Here is a 12,536-nt window from a genome sequence, read left to right as displayed (position 1 = left end):
AACGAAAAATACCTGTCTACTATCATATACAAATATGTATGTATGTATGTATGTATGTATGTATGTGTGTATGTCTATATGATAGTCTATTGTATATATATTATCTGTATTAGGTTCGGCTTTTGCATATTTTTTAATTTAATGGCCAAAGGCAATTTATATACCAATAAGTTTAAAACCTTGAAACGTATTAGTCTCACATTATTGCTTAATCTAAATGACACTTTTAGGTAACAACTTTAAAATACATGGAAAGCCTCAGATGTTATCATAACCACAGGGTCAAATATATTTCATGTAGTTGCGATTGCAAACTTGGAAAAGTTACAAATTTATAGACAATGTACATCGACTTTCACTGCAGTATGAGTACTTAACTCAGTAGAAACAATAATCGATAATGAAAATTTTGTTAAATGGACATCGTAACCATTATGGTGCAAATATGATATTTTCATATATACTAGATAAAAAAAAAAGTCCTGCACAGCTGAATGTTTTCTTCATTATAGCGCAAATTAAAAAAATTGCATGCATTTTTGGATTTACCATAGTCAACAGATATTTGTTACAAGGACGAAACAGAATGAAAATCGATACATAAATGATCAAGTTATAACAGTTTATATGCACTGGGGTAAGCCTTCAAAAATGGCAAAATTAGCAGTAAATTTGAAAAGTGCTCAGAATAGTCTTGCTTACATTCTTTCCTCACACACTGACCATACACACAGACAAAGTCCTGAATATGAGTAATTTATTCCGTTGTTAATCAATCAAACACCTACTAACTTAATTACATTGTTTGTAAAATGAATTTTATAAAAGGAAATGAACTTGCGATCCATATTCAAAGTTTGGCCACTGTCACAGTAATGACTAATGTACTGCCAAGGCGTCCGTTAAGACGACAAAGTAATGAGGACCGGGCTCGTGCCCTGGGACATTTACAAGCCGGTATGCGACCTCAGGTTGTTGCAGCGATATTTGGAATTCACCGGAATACTGTTGTTCGTCTTAATCAGCAGTATCAAGCAGAGTGTCACATTCAGCGTGGATGGTATATTATATAAATATTGCATTTCTGAGAGGGTGATATGAAAAATGTTCACCGCGAGATATATGAATATTGACCGAGGCGCCAGCCGAGGTCTATATTCATATTTCGAGGGGTGAACATTTTTCATATCACCCTCTCAGGAATGCAATATTTATTTTATTATACCGAAAGCTTATAAGGGTCAAAGCATTTACTGGAAAATCAACATAATAATTTATTTAACATTAAAAAGTAATTACTAACCAAATAATGAAGACAGAATTAAAGAGTCTTTACTTGTTAGGACTCATAATTTGTGGCGACTTTGCTGTAATAAGACTTTTTTGATAGATTTAGTCGAGACGTTTACATATCGCTGACCCCTAGCTATATTTATTCTAATATTTCAACATTGCGTCAAACAGTAGCATTCGAAAAACGGCGATAACTTTCTTTTTTTCTAAATGAAACATATAAGTGTGAGTACTCATTTTCTTAGTTAGATCATTTCCAAACTTATTGTTGTAGTTTCGATTCCATATTTGATGAAAAATTGTTTTCGAAATATTTTGCACGTATCATAAAAAAGAAAATAATCAATGCGGAAGTATCGATCTCTCAACGGGTGATATGAAACAATAATATCACATGCGCAGAAAAACAAAATAACGCTGTTGCGCATGTGATATGAAATTATGGATCATGTCACCTGCGCAGAAATTGAAAATAATGATTTTGCGCATGTGATATAAAATCACTGGGGAATATGATATATTATTCAAGTTAAACTAATGGGAAATTTGCATTGGACATTTATGTGAGGTATAATAATATATATTACGCATTATAAGTGTTTGGTAGTAAAACAGTGATTTAACCAGTTTTGGCAGGGGACTTTTTTATGGATTACTAAAGAACGGATATTTGGATTTTATTTTCGTTTTCAGTTTTATGTTAAGCTTTGATCAAAGTTTAATCTAGTAAATTCATGTTAGTTGTGTATAATGTTATAGAAATATAGTCACCCAAAACATCCGTGTGTGCAGAACTTTTTTTTACCGAGTATACATGAATATTGTTATACTAACGTAGCTGATGTTACGTTTAACGACTTTACGATTATGAAAAAAGAGTGTATAACTAATGTGTCAGTCGCACTACACCGTAAAGCGTTAACGGACGTCAAACGTATAGAAAAATTGCGACAGAAAGTTATCCGGTGACGAAAGGCATCCGCCGCTGCTGCTCGGTGCTCTCGCGATTGGTGTATGGGGCGCATAAAACGAACAATGACCGCAAGATTAACGCACATATATAGGACGAACAACGTTCAATTAACGGATAACACCCGTACTAGTAACGGATTTGTACCGCGCAAAATGTAAGCGCAACGCATGACAAAACGTTCTTGTCAGTTATCGTCCGTTGAACATACGTTACATCCGTTGCATGTCCAGTAGTAGTCCGGCCTTGAATCAGTCCCACCGGCCAAGAACGGATGCGAACCGGACACGTACAGAATAGGGAACGCACGGGTAACGGACAAAATGCATATCAGCGCATTGCTACCATACATCCAACGGACAACTATGTCCGGTGGTGTACGTTCTAAATTTTGAACATGCTCAAAACCTTCCACCCATCCGGTGGGCGAACGGCGCCGGACAAGGAACGCAGACGCCGCATGAGAAACGGAAAAGAAACACATGCGAACGGACAAGAACGGATTGAAAATTTTGTTATACGTTGGTCGTCCGTTAACGCTATACGGTGTAGTGTGACTGAGACGCATGCTTTATTATTTTATTTATTATGAAGTATCAACTAAACAACTAAAATTCAAGAATTTATTTTGAATTGTGGGGAATTTTTTTTTCGGTATAAAGCTTCGTTGTAAAACCTGGTAAGTTTTTAAGTTATCCAGAAGCACAGTAAACTAAAAATAAAACTGGTATTTCAAAGCCCTGGACTCGAGACAATATTAGGAAGCACATATTTGGTAAAAGGTGCTCATAAATGCGAACATAACGGGGGTCAATATATGCAATAAGTGTCGTTTCATAGCCTATCTGACTGTTTATGTTTAGCTTTGATAATTCATAGTACAGACAATTAAGTAAGTGTGCATATTTAATCAAACGAAACAGGAAACTAGAGAGCATCAAAATTGCAATACTCTAGGTTGTATCATGATAAATAATGCAGAACAGTAGTTGCATTGATCTTCATCATTCTCAATAGCGAAATAAAACACCATTACGCTTTGAGGTTTGAGCTGTCTAGACGTGATAAAATATATATTAATCAAAATTAATAGACTGCTGGCGGACGCTCAGTATCAAACGTTGACGAGTTTTCTAATAAAGAATGTTTTCTATTTTTATTTGACACATACATTATAATATTTCATTTCATTTAAACAATGCAAAGAATATTCATGCTAACCTTGTCCTAACATACGCAACAGACAGTACAAATATCTATGATTACAAGATTGTGACAATATAAAGTTTATCGAAAATGGGTGGCATATTTTCTGTAAGTAAGCTTTTTTATAATACATAATTATTGTACGATAGTTTATCTTTGTAAGTAGTCTTAAATAATTCACATGTAACACAAAAATTAATATGAAGCACTAAATTATCTTAAAATTTGAACTCTAACAAAAGAATAATGGGTTATTTGCATTGAAGAATAAAGCATAAATTTACACGAAATAAGTTCATTGATGACAAATGGTTAAATGTCATCGATCACAACTACAAAGCAACGAATGACTATTATAGAAGGAAGGGCGTTTGGATAATTGCTGATAAACGAAACGTTCATTATAACAGACTGTACATCCACCGCTCGAAGTAGAAGGGCAGAAGGGTCGAATTAATTGATTGTTGTAAATAATCAATTGATTTCAAATGTTGGCGCTATGAAGGGTTTGTATAGTATTGCCCGTGTTTCAAATTGTTCATAAATCTTATTAATGTTTTTGTCTGTACAAATACTTTTCAACAGCTTCTGTTTTAATAATTGATAATCTGGCCTTTCCTTAAATTATTTCATAATTCTACTTTTCAGTTTGTGTTCAATGGTATGCACAAAAATCAAATATAGTACTATGGACTATAACTTCTAAGGCCAGTTTCTTGACGCAAGCTCATTTTTAACAAATTTCATGCAGATGAATACAGAATCAATAACTGATACCTAAAGATGTCTTTATTACAAATATCTTTAACTCTACAAAAGTTTAAGACATCAAATTATACTAAAACAAACGAAAATATAAATTACTGCATGGTCGCATTGTTTTTTATTTGTCCCCCGAAGGAAGCAATCGAAAAATTACATGCTTTAAAATGATATCTACTTCTCTGATCATTTAGGGCTTTTTACCCCCGCGCAGGAAATAATTACATTAGTTTGGTCTATAATTCATTACTAGACGTCCTTAAAGGGGTACTTAATTTCAGCATCGTGTCTCGTTGTTACATTCATGTTATACACCAGATCCCGACAGCGGACAGAGAATAATCTATTTCCAATAAACACGAGCAAGCAAAGTGTTCAATATTTAATGAGCTGGAAACAGAAGGTAACCAATAAAGCGGGAAATAAAATATACCAGTCACGCGTGTAACATATTTTTTGCTGCGTTTCAAACTAATGCACACAACAAAGGCAGTTTGCTACGCATGATGAGTGTGATTAAGTTATAAATGGATGCACAGCAGTGATATTCGAGATACTTTTATAATATGCACAGTTAAATCAAAGTGTTACATTTGTAAGCGGGCTGTATCAGTTAATTACATGAATGAACAACATTCGTGCAAATATAAGGAGAAAACATTACTACATTTCTAATTCTCATGTATCGAATAAAAACGTAGAGTGTGATACTGTGCAATAAATAAAGGAACTTTTTATTGAAACGAAACAACATTAACGTAAGTTTATAACTTCATTAAAAAGTTTATGTAAAGGCAGTTAATAATAAAAGTAGTTGTATAGAGTTTAAGCTGATTTCCCATCTTTTTTATATTAAACCACACAAACTGTGCTTATTTCTTATGTTATGTAGTGCAGCAACATTCTAAAATAAAACAAACAAACAATAAAAAAATAAAAGGAAACACGATATGAGCCGTGCCATGGGAAAACCAACATAGTGGGTATGCGACCAGCATGGATCCAACCACCTGCGCAACGCGCAGTCTGGTCAGATCATGCTGTTATAATAGTTTCTCTTTATCCAACGCATTAAAAGCGAACAGCATGGACCTGACCAACTGCGCGGATTGCGCAGCGGTTGATCCATGCTGGTCGCATACCCACTATGTTGTTCTCATGGCATGGCTCATATGGATTTAATACATTATTTTAACATTTAAAGTGAAATTATAGTTTTAAAGCTTTAGGTGTTGAGAGACCGTGGTTTCAAATATCACTGAGATTATTGCTATGAGACTCCAAATATTACTTGAGTACTGATCTACCTTTTATAGACTGATATATGAAATATCTGTGTATATCTATGTTGCCGATAACATGTAAATTATGTGGCAACATATTGCTTACTGTAATGAAAGACATATTATTGATTCAGTAATTGTGTTTATTATTTGACCGAAGTTTGCGATATATCGTTTGTATATACTTTTTAATTCCCGTATATATTTGTCTGTTTAATTCCCGTATATATTTGTCTGTTCAATTCCCGTATATATTTGTCTGACAGTGTTTAGTTCACGTATATATTTTTTCTGTTTATTTCACGTTTATATTTGTCTGTTTATTTCACGCTTTTCATATTTGTATCTTAACCTGAAGGCAAAAGTCAGCATTTCCTTATAAAGATGAAATAATAATTGTGTTATAAGATATCGAAACATTCACCAATAGGTGCCCTTTGATACGAGTCTGTTTGTGCTTATTTATAAACGTCTATATGAATCATTTAAAAAACATGGAAATCCGTAACTTCGGTACTATTTAGTTTCGTGCCTATGTATTTATCGCTTAAATGAATTGTCTCTGTATCTCCATTGTAAAAACGGCTTCTTGCTATATACTTATATGTGCTTAATATGTTGTTGTCTAAAACTATTTTCATACCAATTTTGAAAATATATTTCGTGTTACCAATGTACTAAATATTGATTTTATTTCAAATGAAGTATTTGTCTTTTCTTGCAATAGAATTTTTAAATGTCATAAACGTTATTATGGAGCTTATTCTAAGATACGATCGCTGATGCTTAAAACCTTTAATTGGAGAACAATTATTTATCTCTGCCAGCAAAGATATCTTTTTTTTTATAATTAAACTGTTTTATCTACCTTATATGTAACTAAGTAAGTATAATTATAATTTGCGAGGCTGTTCTTAAACGCCGGTTTGATCACAGTGAAATTTAATTTACGAGTTCAGTTTGCATTTGTTTCTTGATGCAGCTGTTCAAAATCTGGCATTGGTTTGAAATTATTTCGATTAAATTAATCTTATTGATTTACACAAATATATTTTAAAAAGCGGACTCATACAATTTGAAACGGTATTTACTATACCTTAAAATCCATTTGGGTTTTAGTATTTTCATCCGTACGGTAGAGGAAAATATCTTTAATTAATATAATATTATATTGTTGTTACGTTGTGTAATAAACGTAGACTACCTGTTTACTTCAAACCTTTACCTAAAATCAATAACAAATTTTGGGTATATCCCATATTTGACACAAACATGTGCAAAATCTATTAGTCAGTTGTTTTATTTTATTTGATAAATGACCACCCATTTCTGTTAAAATTAAAACAGACATAATCATGATAAATTGTTGTTACAGTGTCTCCTTTATTATACCCAATGTGACTGATATTAAAACATGTCAAAAACTTTGGCCCCAGACATCACAAATATATAGACGATATCACATGCCAATGTGCATTATCGTTTATTTATGTTGCTTTACTCTGCAATAAGTAGATAACACGAACAACAAAACTAAGGTGTGTTCGAAATAAAATTATCTCACGTTGTTAGATGTCTTACTTGCTGGTGAAGAAATTTATATCGATTGTTGCCAAACAATTTGTAGGTACATAACCCTTTGTAATTAGATGACTGCAATAAGAGAAATAAAATAGTTTCACCTAATATATAAATTAGAGAATTCAAGTGTTTCATAAAAAAAATAATAGAAGCATTAAAATCTTCTAAATCTTTATAATAAAAAAATGTTGGTATATTTTATTTTTAATAGACGAACATAGATTTAGGTATCATTACAATGCATAAAAAAACTTAATGGACATACGTCAAATGGTGGCCGTCGTCATTACGGTGGCCGTATCCGGGAACGTATCATGCAAGATATTGACTGTACTAAATATTGTTTCAACTCACGATGTCATAAAAATGTATCGACTGCTATTGAGCTTCAAACAAGACAACAAATAAATGGTGAAAGATTTAGTGATTTAGCTGGTGCGCAAGGCTGATGGTAAAAACTGTTTAAATATTCAAATGCAGATGTTATTTTGACAACAATCTCCAGTCCTGTAATCAAACAGTTGCCGGAACGTTTTATATTATGGAATAAATTGAATAGATGATAACTTTAATAGGACTAGCCATTCCCTGCATATCTCATGTCTATTTATTTCTGGCGCCATTCAAAGACTTTCAGTACATTTCAATTTCAATAAATAAATAATGATAGCTTGATGCAATTGAATTGTTGACATGCGATTCCGAGAATTCAAAACATTTATCATTTGATCTGTTTTTATTTTTACTGTCAGCTATAAGTGTCATATGATATTCGAATGAGTTATGATTTTTGCATTAATGCTGTGACATAATGTATGCGTGTTATGTATTTAAACTTGAAAGTTTTAGCTAAAACAATTAAAAGGACCGGAGTGTTTTCCCTTTTTTATATATAAACTAAAATTGTCAATCACGACCGTCTGATTTTACAATTTACTCCAGCCACGCTACTCGTGAAAATGTACATCATGCGTTGGCATGGTGAGCCGTACAATAAACTAGTATTGTTTATCAAATTGAATGTATTTAACAGTGCTATCAGCACATATTATAATTTAAAAGATATGTACGTCTTTATTGAACTAGAGTTTCAAAAAAGTCTTGTAAAGTTTGTTTTCTGATGGCTTCTAATGTTACTTTGACTTATTTTATTCATATTATATTATTTTGAGTCAAAAATAATTTTTTTTCTGTGTGAGCATTTTAGGACTTTATCTTACTTGAATAAGCTGTTTTGAGCTGTATGCAGCTACATCAGACTAAAAATAGTATGCGTATTTATTTATTTTAGAGGCCTTTTTTCGGGTATTTTTTTCACATCCCTTCACGGATAAGAAATTCATGAAAAGGAACCATATTACACTTAATGAGCCGAAGATAATTCAGTTTCCGAGAACGAAATGCATAATATGGAGACAATACCACAGGCCAATTGTGCATTTAGACATGTCATTTTATTGCTTTACTCTGCAGTAAGTGAATTATAGGAACCGCGAAACTCAGTTATGTAGGAAATACATTAAGCTCTCTTACCGAGAATTAATGAACAAAGTGTTCACTTTGTTAGTTGCATTGCTTCTGGTAGAATTGTTGAGTAAATTCAATTCAGTACCTTCCAGGGAAAGACTTAAGTGGCGAAATAACATATAGCCGCATCACCTTTTGTACACCACATTGATCACATGAAAAAATGTTACAAGAAACATACAAATTAATCTGACTCAAAAGATACTAGAATAACAGTAACATAGTATAAAATATTAGTGTTAACAGAATTGGCAGGTTACATTGCGAACAAAATTGAAATACTCTTGAAGGGGAAAGGAATCGGTAAAAACTTAATTCAAAATCCAGGATTCATCATGAGTGGCGTCTCCCTCCATCCAATTGCTTTACAATATTTTCCATTAACTTACGAAATTACGTTTTCCGTGAAAGGAATGGTAATTTAATTAATTGAAGTAAAACATTGTTTCGACTTAAAAAGTGCATACATTCTTAAACGAAGGCTATAAGGGTCACGACTTTGGAGGCGTTATAGAAATATCGAACCGTTGTAGGTGTAATATTTATATCTCAGCAGTTAATATTTCCGGCTGTTATGTTGCTGTTAGTACTTTTTGATAAGACATATCAGGGGTGAACAATAAAACAAAACAATTTGCATACTTAATAGAGTACATGTCAATGTTTCTGCAGATCAGCTTGACTAAATTTGCTGTGCATATGCTGTTGCAGTCAGAATTTATTTTTCTATTAATCAGGTCGTATTGGAATAAAAACCTGCATTGGTAGAGAGAAAAAAACTTTTTTAGTGATGCTGCTTGTATTTTCGAAACCTGCAGCTATTTTTTGAGAAAAGACGTGTTTGATCCATATTATTTTGCGTTAGGTTCAAAGTCAAATCGACACAATAAAGGTTATATGGCGACATTTTGGCTTTATATGATACATTTAGACTCAATTTAAACGTCCAGGCATTTTTTCAGACATAGGAGGATATTTGGGCTATAGTGAACCTTCTGTATGGTTTCGTTATATAGCAGCATTCTGCATCCAAAGTCAGCAGATTTAACCTCTCGGCAACGGTGACCCATTGACCTGCATCGGAGTTATCGAATTGATTATTTTTTTACACTATAATCAAACAAAAATGATTTAAGCAAAAATCTCGATGTTCTATTATCCATAACTTATGACATTTGCAACTGGATAGGTAAATTTTTATCGTAAATAATGGTAATCTAATGCTTTAATGTTACTCTCTTGCACAATATACCTACGTTCTTGTAAGAGACAAGAGACTATGTGATTTGTATCTGGATTTCGCTATATTATACAAAACGACTGATACGTGAACTTTGCTACCTCTGACCTAAATTACCTTTTTATATGAATATTTAATAATAAATTTTATTTTTTTAACTGTGTCTGCCTGATCTTAGACTATATAAAAATGAGTTGACTTTAGTCCCATTCATGTGTATAACTTGTTTATAAATGTATACCTGTGCAAAAGCATATGCAGCCTGTCTTCACTTTGAACGTCTTTGACGCAGTGCAAGACTGAAGTTAGATCTGGTTGAAGTGATTCGTTACACTGTCCTTTATCTTGATCAATATTTATTACGTCTGCGTTATATTACATTGCAATAGATTATAAGCCACCATGTGTTAACCTAATATTTCAGTTAAAACATGCCATATGTGACCTGTGTAACAATATTGACGGACGGAAGCATTTTCATAATTACAGCCTCGGGAATCTGTTTGCCGGACAGCTGTTCTTGAAATATCAAAAGAAAACAATGTATCACGATAATGTTCTTTGAATATGTGATCTCGAATACTTCATTATGAACTGTCTTTGCTATATATAGTTTAAACATGAATAAACATAGGATCTCAGTGGCCTAGTGGTTAATGTCACTAATGCAAATTACTTCCAAAAACCGTTGTGCTTTTAGGACATCGCGGGTGTATGATTTTTTCCTTGTGAGAAAGCAATAAAAACAAACAAACAAAAATAAAAACAAGATAAAAACTTAACCTAACATATTTACAGTTATTTCTTAATAAATGTATGTGTGTGTGTGCGCGCGCGTGTGCGTGTGCGTGCGCGTGCGCGTGCGCGTATTCTTAACTTTGCAAAAACACTGTACACCATATATAGGAAGTTGCTATACTGTATATTGTTCCCTTCTATAAAATACGTTTTCTATTGTTTGAATTGACGGTATACATATACAGACACACTGCTGTAAGGTTGGCCGGTGGTCTAGTGGTAACACGTTTGACTATCAATCCAGAGATCCGGGGTTCGAATCCCGGTCTAGGCACTGGAAATTTCTGAGACGCCCCTGAGTGTATCCCACCTAATTAAGTGGTCTATACTGGTTCTTCCAGGAAAGACAGCTTCGCTTGTATCGGTTCTATACACCACCAGACTGTCTATTCGCAAAGAGCTAGGTTAGCCGGAAGGCCCAAATCTAAAAAGGTTTTCTCTCTATTTGTTCTGTGGACTTTATCTCACTCTGTCCTGGTCAGATCGCTATGTGTCTGTACTAGTAGAGGATGAATTTTGCGCCCTGTGTGGCTGCGTTTGCTTTATATATCCTTTCCGCACCTGTCACGTAATTAAACGTAGTAGCGTCTGATGGCCATTTCAAGCTTCCGTAGAATCAACATTTTGAAGTTCATTTTGAAGAAGTTTCTGAAAAGTCTAGGTCTGCAGCTCTCAAATACCGAAATATCTTACATGTGAGGCATATACTGACACTTTCAGACAACATCAAAAAGGACCTTTCGAGCGATTTGACGAAATTCCAAAAATCTCTATGTACCCTTGCTCCGTTACGGACCCCTGTTGGATTTGTGTTTATCCCCAACTCAAATATGTTTTCGTAGATGAAAAGCTGACATGTCGTGCTAAAGCCCAGGTAATTTCAAATTGTTAGAAACTGCTGAAAATTGACTTCCCATTAGCAAAAAATATAATTTAAAAAAAAAGTCCACGCGCATACATTTTGACGGGGTGACCCCTGCGCGTGACCCCTGACTATCGGCCAATCCAAAGTCGACTTCCGTTTTCAAGTTTAGTATGTCTACTTTCATTTTCTTTACTTCCGGAAATAGCTGAAGGTCGAGTGACGTCATTTTCCGTGTTGTCAAAAACATACATATGCCTGACGAGATTGCATAAAAATGTGCCCGGTGTCCTAAGGATATGTAAAGCGCCTTTCATGAAAAGGGCGCTATATAAATCTGGTATAATGATAATTGTATGGACTAATTTTGTTAAACATTTCTGTATCTTCTTATAAAGAATGTCACGCTTAAACGTGTTTCTTACGTGCTGAATAGGGTGGACTTTTGTTGTAGATACGTGTAACACGTTCGCCATAGTTGAATTTTGTAAATTGCTGAAAACACCGTATAATATTGTTCTACATTACTTGCTTAGTAAATTGGTTATCAGAAACATGAAATCTAATTATGTAGGAAATAAATTTAGTTTCGCTTCGTAAGCTTATTGCGTACAATGTTCACTTCGTTAGGTGTAATGTTTCCAGGTGAATTATTGCCTCAAAGAAAAAAGTCTAATGTAAGGCAATATCTATAAAACTTTTCTAGCATACACTAATTGAGTTTCGGTTGTAAACTTAATGAAACTGCAATATAAACTAAATATTTAAACCGAGGGATAAAAATGAAAATAACATAGAACAAACTGAAATTACATATAATACAAGCTTTGTGATCGACCTTCATCAAATAATTTTTTGTGCATATCATACCTTTACCATATTTAGAGTTTTTATACTTGAGGTAAACCCTCACGCTTTGCTCAACAAAGAGAGCATACATCTTTGGATCATGGAGTCGTGAGTGATGCCTTGGCAAGATGCATGTTCTCCATGGCGATAACATAGATGTCATTG

The 12,536-nt window shown here is 33.6% G+C and overlaps 1 protein-coding gene across 4 annotated transcripts in view; it reads left to right on the top strand.

The window, feature by feature from the left end:
* Window positions 1–12,536, top strand: part of LOC123522910 (zwei Ig domain protein zig-8-like) — a 269,951-nt gene that overhangs the window by 154,760 nt on the left and 102,655 nt on the right. The window contains exon 1 of one of the 4 annotated variants that reach the window (XM_045300425.2): window positions 4,684–4,989. The exons of 2 other annotated variants lie outside the window; for them this stretch is intronic. The gene's annotated coding sequence lies outside the window, so the exon portion shown is untranslated. Of the gene's footprint in view, window positions 1–4,683; window positions 4,990–12,536 lie in introns of those variants that run through there. One more of the 4 variants, XM_045300421.2, reaches the window with a different exon arrangement.

This window comes from Mercenaria mercenaria, chromosome 8 (assembly GCF_021730395.1).
Source record: "Mercenaria mercenaria strain notata chromosome 8, MADL_Memer_1, whole genome shotgun sequence".
NCBI lineage: Eukaryota > Metazoa > Mollusca > Bivalvia > Venerida > Veneridae > Mercenaria > Mercenaria mercenaria.
The sequence above is the reverse complement of the archived record's forward strand: the minus strand, read 5'-3'. Positions and strand labels throughout refer to the sequence as shown.